Raw genomic sequence first — 9,533 nt, forward strand, 5'->3', positions numbered from 1 at the left:
AGTCAGAGAAATTCCATATGATTCCACTTACATGTGGATTTCAATGAACAAAATAAGCAAGAAAAACAAAATAGAAACAGACTCATAGATTCAGAAAATAGACTGACAGCTGTTAAGAGGGGAGGGCATTGAGGACTGGGTTAAAAGGGCAAAGAGATTTAAAAAAAAAACCCTCATAGACACAGGCAACAAACAGTATGGTAATTAGTAAAGGGAAAGGGGGGTGGGGGACATAGAAGAAGATATAGAAAGAATAAAGAAGGTGAAGGGGGAATAAATGGTGCTAAAAGGAGACTTGACTTTGGATGGTGAACACACAATACAATATATAGAGGTTGTATGATAAAATTGTACAGCTGAAGCCTATGTAATTTTATTAACCAATGTCACCCCAATAAATTCAATAAAAGTTTTAAAAGTTAAAGAAAAATGGAGCTTATCAGGAGACCATGCTACTGAATTACCCCTGTACCACAGAAACAAAAAAGAGGTGCATTAGAAGGTTAAGAAGAGTGGCTACATTCTGACTTCATTGTCCCTCTCCTGTAGTTGCAGAATGCCACACCAAGAGAGCCCCTCTGGGCCTATACTTTTTCCAGTGGGAAAAAACAGCTGATGTTGGTGGGACATCCAGCTCCAACAGTGCTGTAGAACACTTTCCAGGAAATCCCACTCAGTATCACTCCACAGGAAACAGTGGGGGAATGAGCTAGGTTCAAACACGGAGTCAGAAAGGTAACCAGGGAACCAAGAAGGGCTTACAGAAACCAGCACTCACATCTTGGCAGGCTGCATTCCAGTTTGCAGCATCACCTGAGCAGAGATCCCAACGAGTGGCTCTACAGAGCCAAGCTGGTGGTTCCACATGACCAGGGAGTTCAGTTGGCAGTTCTGTCTGATTTGGGTCCTAGGCAGTGAACTGTACTGGCTTTCGAGCCCATTTTACATCCCTTCCTGAGAAGGTAAGTGCATTCACAGTCCTACCCAACTACTGAGTGTATAGCCTCTAGTCTAGTCCAACCAGAAAACCTGTCCAGAAGATATGTGGGCAGCTGTGTAACCCATCCTATAGCCCTGCTTGGCCACAGAACCAAGCCAGCAGCCCAGGCCAACTGTCAAGTATAAATTTTACCCTCTTTCTCCACAAAAGCAAAGAGTCTGAACAGTGACATTGGCAGCCGAGGTAGCCCAGCCTCTAGCCCAGACAAGCAGCAGAGTTCGAATTATAGTCCTGCCTATTCGCTGAACACAGTCTGCAACCTTGCCCAAGAAGAGAGCCCAGCCAGTGACCTCACCCAATCACAGAGCATAGTCTACAGCACCACCTGACATGGGAGCCTACACAGAGACCCCTCTAGACCTTGGAATATAGTCTCTGGCCCCACCCAACTGCCAGATAAAACTGGAGGCCAGTCTCATAAAGAAAGAGCAGCTAGTGACCTTGCAAAACAGCAGAGCACATCCAGTGGCCTACCTAATTTTAAAGCATAGCCTGTAGTCCTGCCTAACTTTACAGCCTGAGACCCTGTATGAATGTGAAGCCCTGCTTGTGAACCCCTAGCTATTTGTACCATCCGGGTCGGGAGCATAGTTTGAGACCTCACCTGACCAGAAACAATTATAGAGCCCATCCCATAGCCCTGCCCAACCACAGAGTTCTACCAGGGACACCACCCATCCTGAGAACACAACCTGTGATCTTACTTGAACAGAGGTGATTGCAGAGTTGAGCTAATGGCCCCACTTGACCAAAAAACACAGCCAGCAACCCTGCCTGATATGGGAGGTAACCCAGTGACCCTAATTGAAAGTTGAACTCATCCAGTAGGCCCATCCAACCATGGAACCCAGTCTGTTATATATCCCCTGACCTTAGAGTATCAGCAGTGGCCTTGCCTAACTGGAGATTGACATAGAAAGCTCCTCCTGTGCACAGATGCTACCAACTGTCCTGCCTAGTATCTCAAACTGAGGTGACTGTTGACAGTTTTTCCTTGCTGAAGTGAATTTATAAAGTCTGGAACAGAAGACTTCTTACTCAAATGCACAGATATCAATGCAAGGATTCAAGGATCATGGAGAGTCAAGTAAACATGGCATCACCAAACAACACTAAGAAAGCTCCAACAACTGACACTAAATAAATGGTGATCTATGTACTGTTTTGACAAAGAATTCATAATAATCCTCTTCAAAAAGTTTAATAAAAATAGCAGGGTGGTGGGAGGATGGAGGCAAGCAAGACAAGGGGAATAAAATCCTCAGTGGGTGAGTACTATTTGCGGCTCTCGGATCGCGCCCCTTGCCTTTTTTCTATCCACTCTATAGAGCTTGAGACCCCACTGAGACAGCAATGACCGGTCTTCTGCATGCACTGGTACTCCTGCTGGCCACCCTGGGCCTGATCCTGGTAGTGTGTTTTGCAGCTGGCGCCAGCCCTGGCAAGCCTCTCATGCCCGGCGGCCTGGTGGAGGCAGACGTCAATGAGGATGGTGTGCAGCCAAAACTCAACTTCGCCCTGAGCGAGTACAATAAAGCGAGCAACAACTCCTTTCATAGTTGCGCTGTGCAGGTGGTGCGCACCCGGAAGCAGGTTGTGGGTGGACTGAACTACTTCTTGGCCAGCTGTTCCTTCCATGTCCAGCCACACCTGAGGAAGAAAGCACTCTGCTCTTTCCAGATATATACTGTTCCTTGGTTGGGCAAGACCTCTATGGTGAAGTCCAGCTGTCAGGATGGATAGATGTGACAGGTTGGGTCATACTGACTGCCTCTCACTTACATTCCACCCTAGTGAAGTCCCCTTAGTGTGCTGGTCCCAGAAAACAAATAGAGAAGGCTTCTTGAGCATTGTTTAAACAGTTAAGTGGCTCTCACTTGTTTCTTTCTTTAAATTGCTTTCTAGATGTACCTGTCCCTGGTGCACATGTTCTGCCCTATTTTACACAATAAAAAGTAACATTAGCAAAAAAAAAAAAAAGTTTAATAAAATACAAGAATATACAGGCAAGTAAGTTGGGAAAATAATGCAAGAACATAAATGAATTCAAAAAAGAAATAGAAATGATCAACAAACACTGAAGAAAAGTGACTAAATTGAAGAATTAAACAGAGAGCTTCAATACCACACTCAACAAAGCAGAAGAAAGAATCAGTGAACTGAAAGCTCATTTGAAATTATCTATTCGGTGGAGCAAATAAATAAAAGAAATGAAAAAGAGTGAAGAAAGCCTACAGAATTTGTGAGATAGCAGCAACATATAGAAAATAGTTGCATTTCTATTCCATAACAACCAAATATCTAAGAAAGAAAGAAAGAAAACAATCTCCCTTCACAATAGCATCAAAAACAATAAAACACTTAAGAACAAATTTAACCAAGAAAATGAAAGATCTATGAAATGAAACTAGGAAACTTCAATAAAAGAAAGAGAAGTAGACAAGTCAAAACATATCCTGTGTTCATGGGTCAGAAGAATTAAGATTGTTAAATGTCCATACTACCTAAAGTCATTGCAACCCCTATCAAAATTACAATGACATTCTTCATAGAAATAGAAGTAACAATCCTAAAACTTGTATGAACCCACAAAAGACCCCCACCATCCAAAGAAATCCTGAGAAACAAGAAAAAAGCTGGAAGTATCACACTTCTTGATTTCAAACCATATTACAATGGTATAGTAATTAATACAACAAGAGGGACAAGAATGAAGAAAAGATCATCTTTTGAAAAGAATGAAACTGGAACACTCACAAAAATCAATCCAAAAGACTTAAATATGAGACTTAAAACCATAAAACCCTTAGAAAAAAACACGAGGAAAAATTCACTGGCATTGACCTTGTCAATGACTTCTTGGATGTGACATCAAAAGCACAAACAACAAAAGCAAAAATCAAGTGGGATTACAACAAACAAAAAGTTTCCACATAGCAAAAGAAATCATCAGGAAAATGCAAAGGCAACCTATAGGGTGGGAGAAAGTATTTTTGAACCACGTATCTGTTAAGGGATCAACGTGAGCTTCTTTAAAAAGAGTGATTTATCAGTATCCCTAAAAGGTACTTGTGTTTGCTTATCTCTTGGGAACAGACACTAATCTATGAATTCAAAGCAATGGTTTCTCCAAGGCTGTTGTAGAAATCTGTAGCATTCTAACTTGTCCTTTTCTGCTGGAGAACAAGTTGGTTAAGGCAACAGAACTTTGAAGTGGTAGGTGTCATGTTCTCTGATGCACTTCCAACACAAATCACAGACAATTCAAAGTTTAAAATGTTTACTTCCTAAATGATAGACTTTTGTACTGCCCGACTGTGGTACCCAAAGAACATGGGAACAAAAATTTGTAATATTGTCTATTTATGCAAATAGCTTTTGAAAATGGAAGTCTAAATACTCATTTGCTACTATGTAAACTTAGGTAATGCATTTTATCTCTTTAAATAAACTTTTCCTTCACAATGAAATGAAAAAAAAAAAAAAAGGCTACATCACCTCCTGGTCACTTTATATTTAGGCTATTATTATTCTATAATTCCATAAATATTAATAAAATTATTCTCTTATTTCTTTCTCCAAAAGCTCTATTGATCCAAAGCATACTGTTGTGTAATGAGGTGTCTGTCCTTTTTGAGCTTGATGGGGAGTTATTTAAGTGTAAGAAAGTTACTGTATTAAAAATGGCTTTGTAAATGCGTCACAGGAGGAAAGAAACAATTGCAAAAGTATGGATAAAAGGAAGTAAAAATAGGAAAATAACAAAGCCAGAAAAAATGTTAGTAGAAATTAATATTATAGTCATATATTATTGTCACAGGTGGGAGAAAATTTTGCTCTAATCTTTCTAAGCAGCCAGAGAAAAAGAGAAGAGCAATAATTTAAAAGAGTTATTAAATAAAAAGTATGAATTTTCCTGAGGAAAAAAACATATTTTCTCAAAGGGAACAATGTTCATTGTGGTAGATAACATCTTCGATAACTCAGAATTTTATAACAGCTGAGTCTTATAATATTTTCAGTGGCTTGAGGGTGAACATCAAAGCACACATTCAGTGTAATGTTATGCTATTGAGATAGGCAGGATTTCTATATATTGGCTGTAATGACATTTTGGGTTGGATGGTTTTTTGTTGTGAGCAGCTGTCCTATACAATGTAGGATGCTTGGCAGCATCCTGAACTTCTACTCACTAGATGCCAGTATCAGCACTCCCTCTGCCCTATTGTGACAATCAAACGTGTCTCCAAACATTGCCAAATGTCCCTGGGGGAACAAAATCACCCTCAATTAAGAACCATGGAGCAGCTGTAATTAATAAATTACCAATTATCCAACATTTGTAAAAAATGCTATAAGAAAGGAATAGGTTTGGGGATTAAGAAATGTTTTCTGGAAGAAGACCTATTAGGAGACCTCAAAGGTACACAAAATGTGGAGTAAGGAGTATTCCATATAGAAAGATAATGTGTGTACTGGCCATGAAGTGGTAAGACAGGCATAACATGCCATTGAATCAATACCAGTTACCAAGATGGCAAAGACAATTTCCTATTTTTGCCCAACCAAAAAATGTTGACTGAAAAATAGTCTCCTAGCACTCTGGAAAAGTGGGGTCTAGATTATTTTATCTACCCTCACATAAATAGTTTCAAGGTCCTTCATTAGAGATTCAGGAAATTTTATACTACCAAGCCCAGCTTACCTCTTTCAGGCCAGGAGAATCTACCTGGTTTGCTTCATCATTTGGGGATCAAATTAAACCTGACATAAAGGTTGGCAGTAAATGGCAAGAAAGAACCTCAAAATAGCTGCTAAGGTAGAAGACTGGGGCAATGGTGGAATCTCTAAAGAACTATCTACATGGTTTTGATAGGTTAGTGTGCTGAATTAACCTATAAAACCTTTTTACTTTGAGTGGTATGATCATAACACTGAAATAACCTCAACAGTGTAGAAGAGTCTGGAGCAGTTATACCCTCACCACAATTATTTTTCTTCTAGTTTATTCAGAATGAAAGTAAGACTGTGTATTAGGTACTGGTCCAAATCAGAATGACTCTCTTTACTTGACTAGGCTTGATTTTAAGTTTTTGTTTTGTTTTGTATTGTTTTTGTTATTGCTGTTTTTTAATATAAGAAATTAAGCAACATTTTTAAATAAAAAATACCAGGAGATCAAATTAATTTTGACTAAATTTTAATTCAACATATGAAAATATACTCTGCAGCTTTCAGTACTGCCAAGCTAGTTTTAGTTATCTAAAGTGTGACAGTTGAAACTCTCTTATTTTGCAGGGAGCACATAGGAAAGGGTTTCCTGTTTCAAAGGAAAGGAGCAATGTTGGTCTTTTCTTTAACCCTTTCTGTCATATAAATGATTGGCAGTGTAGATGTTCAACTGTAGGCATTATCTCATATGAGGGATGTTCAGTGAGAAGGTTATTCTTTCCTTTCAATAATCACCTTAACTACAAGCTGGTAGGAATTTTTAATATTAATTTTGCACAAAGATTTTGCAACTATTGCATAGTCTGTTATCCTAGGTATATGAAATGTATTTTTAGGAGAAAAATACAGGTTTTTATGTGACTTGGGAATAATTGCTAATAGTCATAAAACATTTCCATTTCTTTTCTCCCCCTAAAGGAGAGGAAAAATTATCAAATATATTATGATAATTAAGGGCTTTCAGACATATAAAGGTGAATTTGATCAAAGATCTCTTTGAATAGATGATTAAGACATACAGATTATCTGAAAAAGAGTTGTAATAGCATTTATAGAGACAGTTGTAAGTGTTGGTGCTGGTGAGAACACCACCAAGTGTTAGAGGGTGGGGTCAAACCAGACCTTGGTTCAGCAACCTTGGTACTTGCATTCTCTGGCTTGGAAAGAATTCAGAGTCAAGACTCAAACTGTAAGAGAGTTTAATTAGCAAGTCACAGGGGCAGAAGAAGTGAATGGTAAAAGAAAAGGGCTCCAGAAACAAGTTACAAGGAAAGAGAAGGGCCTCTGGAGTTTAGGAGAGAGGAAGGTAATGGTAATGGTAACACACTTGAGGGGAAGAAAAGAGGAGGGAAAGACACAGGCAGGTTCCTAGGAGGAGAGAGCAAGCTGGGTCCTTTATCTTAAGGGCTTTTAAGAATAGATATTTTTAGGGGAGGTCCCAAGGGAGGATCCCAACAGAATATTCATCAGCTTTCCAGGTATGTCCTTTCAGGGTCATTAGTCTATGCAGGTGGTCCTGAGGTCAGCCTTGACCCTGTTTATCTGGTTTTGCTGAAACACAACTGAGACCTTGATGTATTTGGTATGGGTCAGAACTTCATTATCCAGGGGGCTTAATGCTTAAGGGCTGTCCTCCGATTCCCTTGTCTATTCCCCCTCTAAGAGGGTCTAACTTGTATGATTAACAACACGTAAAGGTAGGAAAAGTCAAGGGAGGATCTGAACCACATGACCAGTGCTATGAATGGTCAGAGGTTTAAACCACATGATGAAAGCTATACTAGGGGAAGAAAGGTCACACTGAGGGTGGGGTCCTTGTTTTCCCAGTTTTGCCCATTGCTAGGCACCTGAGGCTTTCTGCCTTGGTGACCTTCTCAACCTGGCCCATCTTCCTTCCTCTGATCATGTCTGTCTAACTGCCTGCCACATAATGATTCAAATATTCTCATTGTTATACACCCTCTTTTCTGAAAATCGTTTGTCTTTGGTTGTCCTTCATCATTTTAAACATAAAAATCTCATCGGGGAAGGTGTCCTTTAGTTCTCTTTAACAAGATGGAAGAGTCATAAACTTTAATTTGTCTTAAATGTCCCTGTGCCTCACACCTTTGCAACTGACAAGGGAAAGTAGTTTAACTGTCTGAAAATTCCAAGGGTTGTATTACATTAAATATATGCTCTGTAATTGATTGTGGCAAGTTATCCTGTTGGTAGAGAAATATGTACCCAAGTTCCATGTGGATATTATTTCTTTGAACATCAGAAATGATTATAAGTAAATGTCTTCAAAGTAATCTTTTGAAATGAATTAGCTATATCTTCAGTTTTAAAATTATACAGTATGTACTATTTTCAGTCAAATAGTGATCACTAGAAATCAAGGAATCTGTGTATTAGAAAGATGACTTTCAAAGCTCTTTGCTTAAAATATTACCTAGAAATCAGTTTTATTTTATCTTCTTAGACACAGAGGTTTTAAGATATGTGATGCTATTGAAATTGTTATATTTTTTTGAAATCAACTTTTCATTTTCTTCATTACATGTAGCAGTGTAGATAGACATTGGGAACAGACTTTGTACTAAAGCTTAAAATTCCCAAAAGGAATTTTATGTAAATAAACTCTTCAATTAAAATGATGAGGGAAAACATATTTTTGGTTAAGTAAATATTTTTAAGAAGTATTTTTATTTTAGCTTCTAGTTTCAAAATGTTCATTGGCATAACTCTAAGGCTTTAAATGGAGCTTTGAATGGATTTCATCTCTTTTCTCAGAGAAAGAGAATTTTCCTTGTCTTAGTAGATATAATTTTTTAAGCACACTCAAATATTTCCTTTATAACATTGAATTTTATAATGTTTTAGAGACATCATTCAGGAATTTGTTGACGGTGTTTGATAAAGTGTTGACTGGGAGTCTACTATTTGAATTTTGAATAGATTGATTGACTTCTTTGATTCTCCATTTGTTGATTTGTGAAATAAAAGTATTTATCTATGAAGCTGTTTCTGGATCTTAAATTTCTTTAGAGCTAAAAACTATGACTCTTTGTATTGTGAATTTAGAGAAATATAATATTTGAAAGATTATCAATTTGTCATAGATATGCCATAGAAACATCTCTTCTTATACTCAATATTAACTTATTTTTATTTATAAGCATAATGCCACAAAGAGTGTATGATAAGTATTTGAGTCATTGAGGGTTCTAAATTTGTTGGTTTAAATGCTGGTTTTAATGTGGTTTCTTTATTACACATTGTATTAGAACTGAATTATTAAGAGAACAAATTTATATCAAAGGGACTAGACATACACATGATTGGGAATAATCAAAATATATCTTTGTTATTCCAGAGAAGGAAAACTCTGACTCCAAAAAACCTCCGCTGCCTTGCGGCATACCTCTTCAGGGGAAAGGCTAAGGGAGTAAACCCCGACAGAAAATCCGGAGCCGGAGTCCCTAAGGCGGTTTGACGTTGTAGTCAACACCGGCAACTCCTGCGGCGCACCTGAACCCAAGCTGTATCGACTCCGTCTTTCCCTTGGACCCTTCAGCTGCGAAGAGAGGGGGGGTCTGCTGCATGGGCAACAGCAGACCCTCCATATTACCCTGCCCAGGCTCTGTAGCTTCAGCGTCATCGCAAGATGTCGATTCAACACGGGAGGAGACAGATACCATGTCACTCCCGAGTCGGACTGCACAGCCATTCTTGGCGGTGCAGATAGACTCTGAAGAAGCTACACCATCGTCTCTCGAGACGGACGGCTGCCGACGACGACGATCTTTGTTATTCATAC

The 9,533-nt window shown here is 38.7% G+C and overlaps 1 pseudogene; it reads left to right on the forward strand.

Annotated features, from left to right (window-relative positions):
* Positions 1–2,353: 2,353 nt before the first annotated feature.
* Positions 2,354–2,743, forward strand: LOC150012860 (cystatin-C pseudogene; annotated as a pseudogene).
* Positions 2,744–9,533: the final 6,790 nt, after the last annotated feature.

This window comes from Furipterus horrens, unplaced genomic scaffold (assembly GCF_987537825.1).
Source record: "Furipterus horrens unplaced genomic scaffold, mFurHor1.1.pri manual_scaffold_4, whole genome shotgun sequence".
Lineage (NCBI taxonomy): Eukaryota > Metazoa > Chordata > Mammalia > Chiroptera > Furipteridae > Furipterus > Furipterus horrens.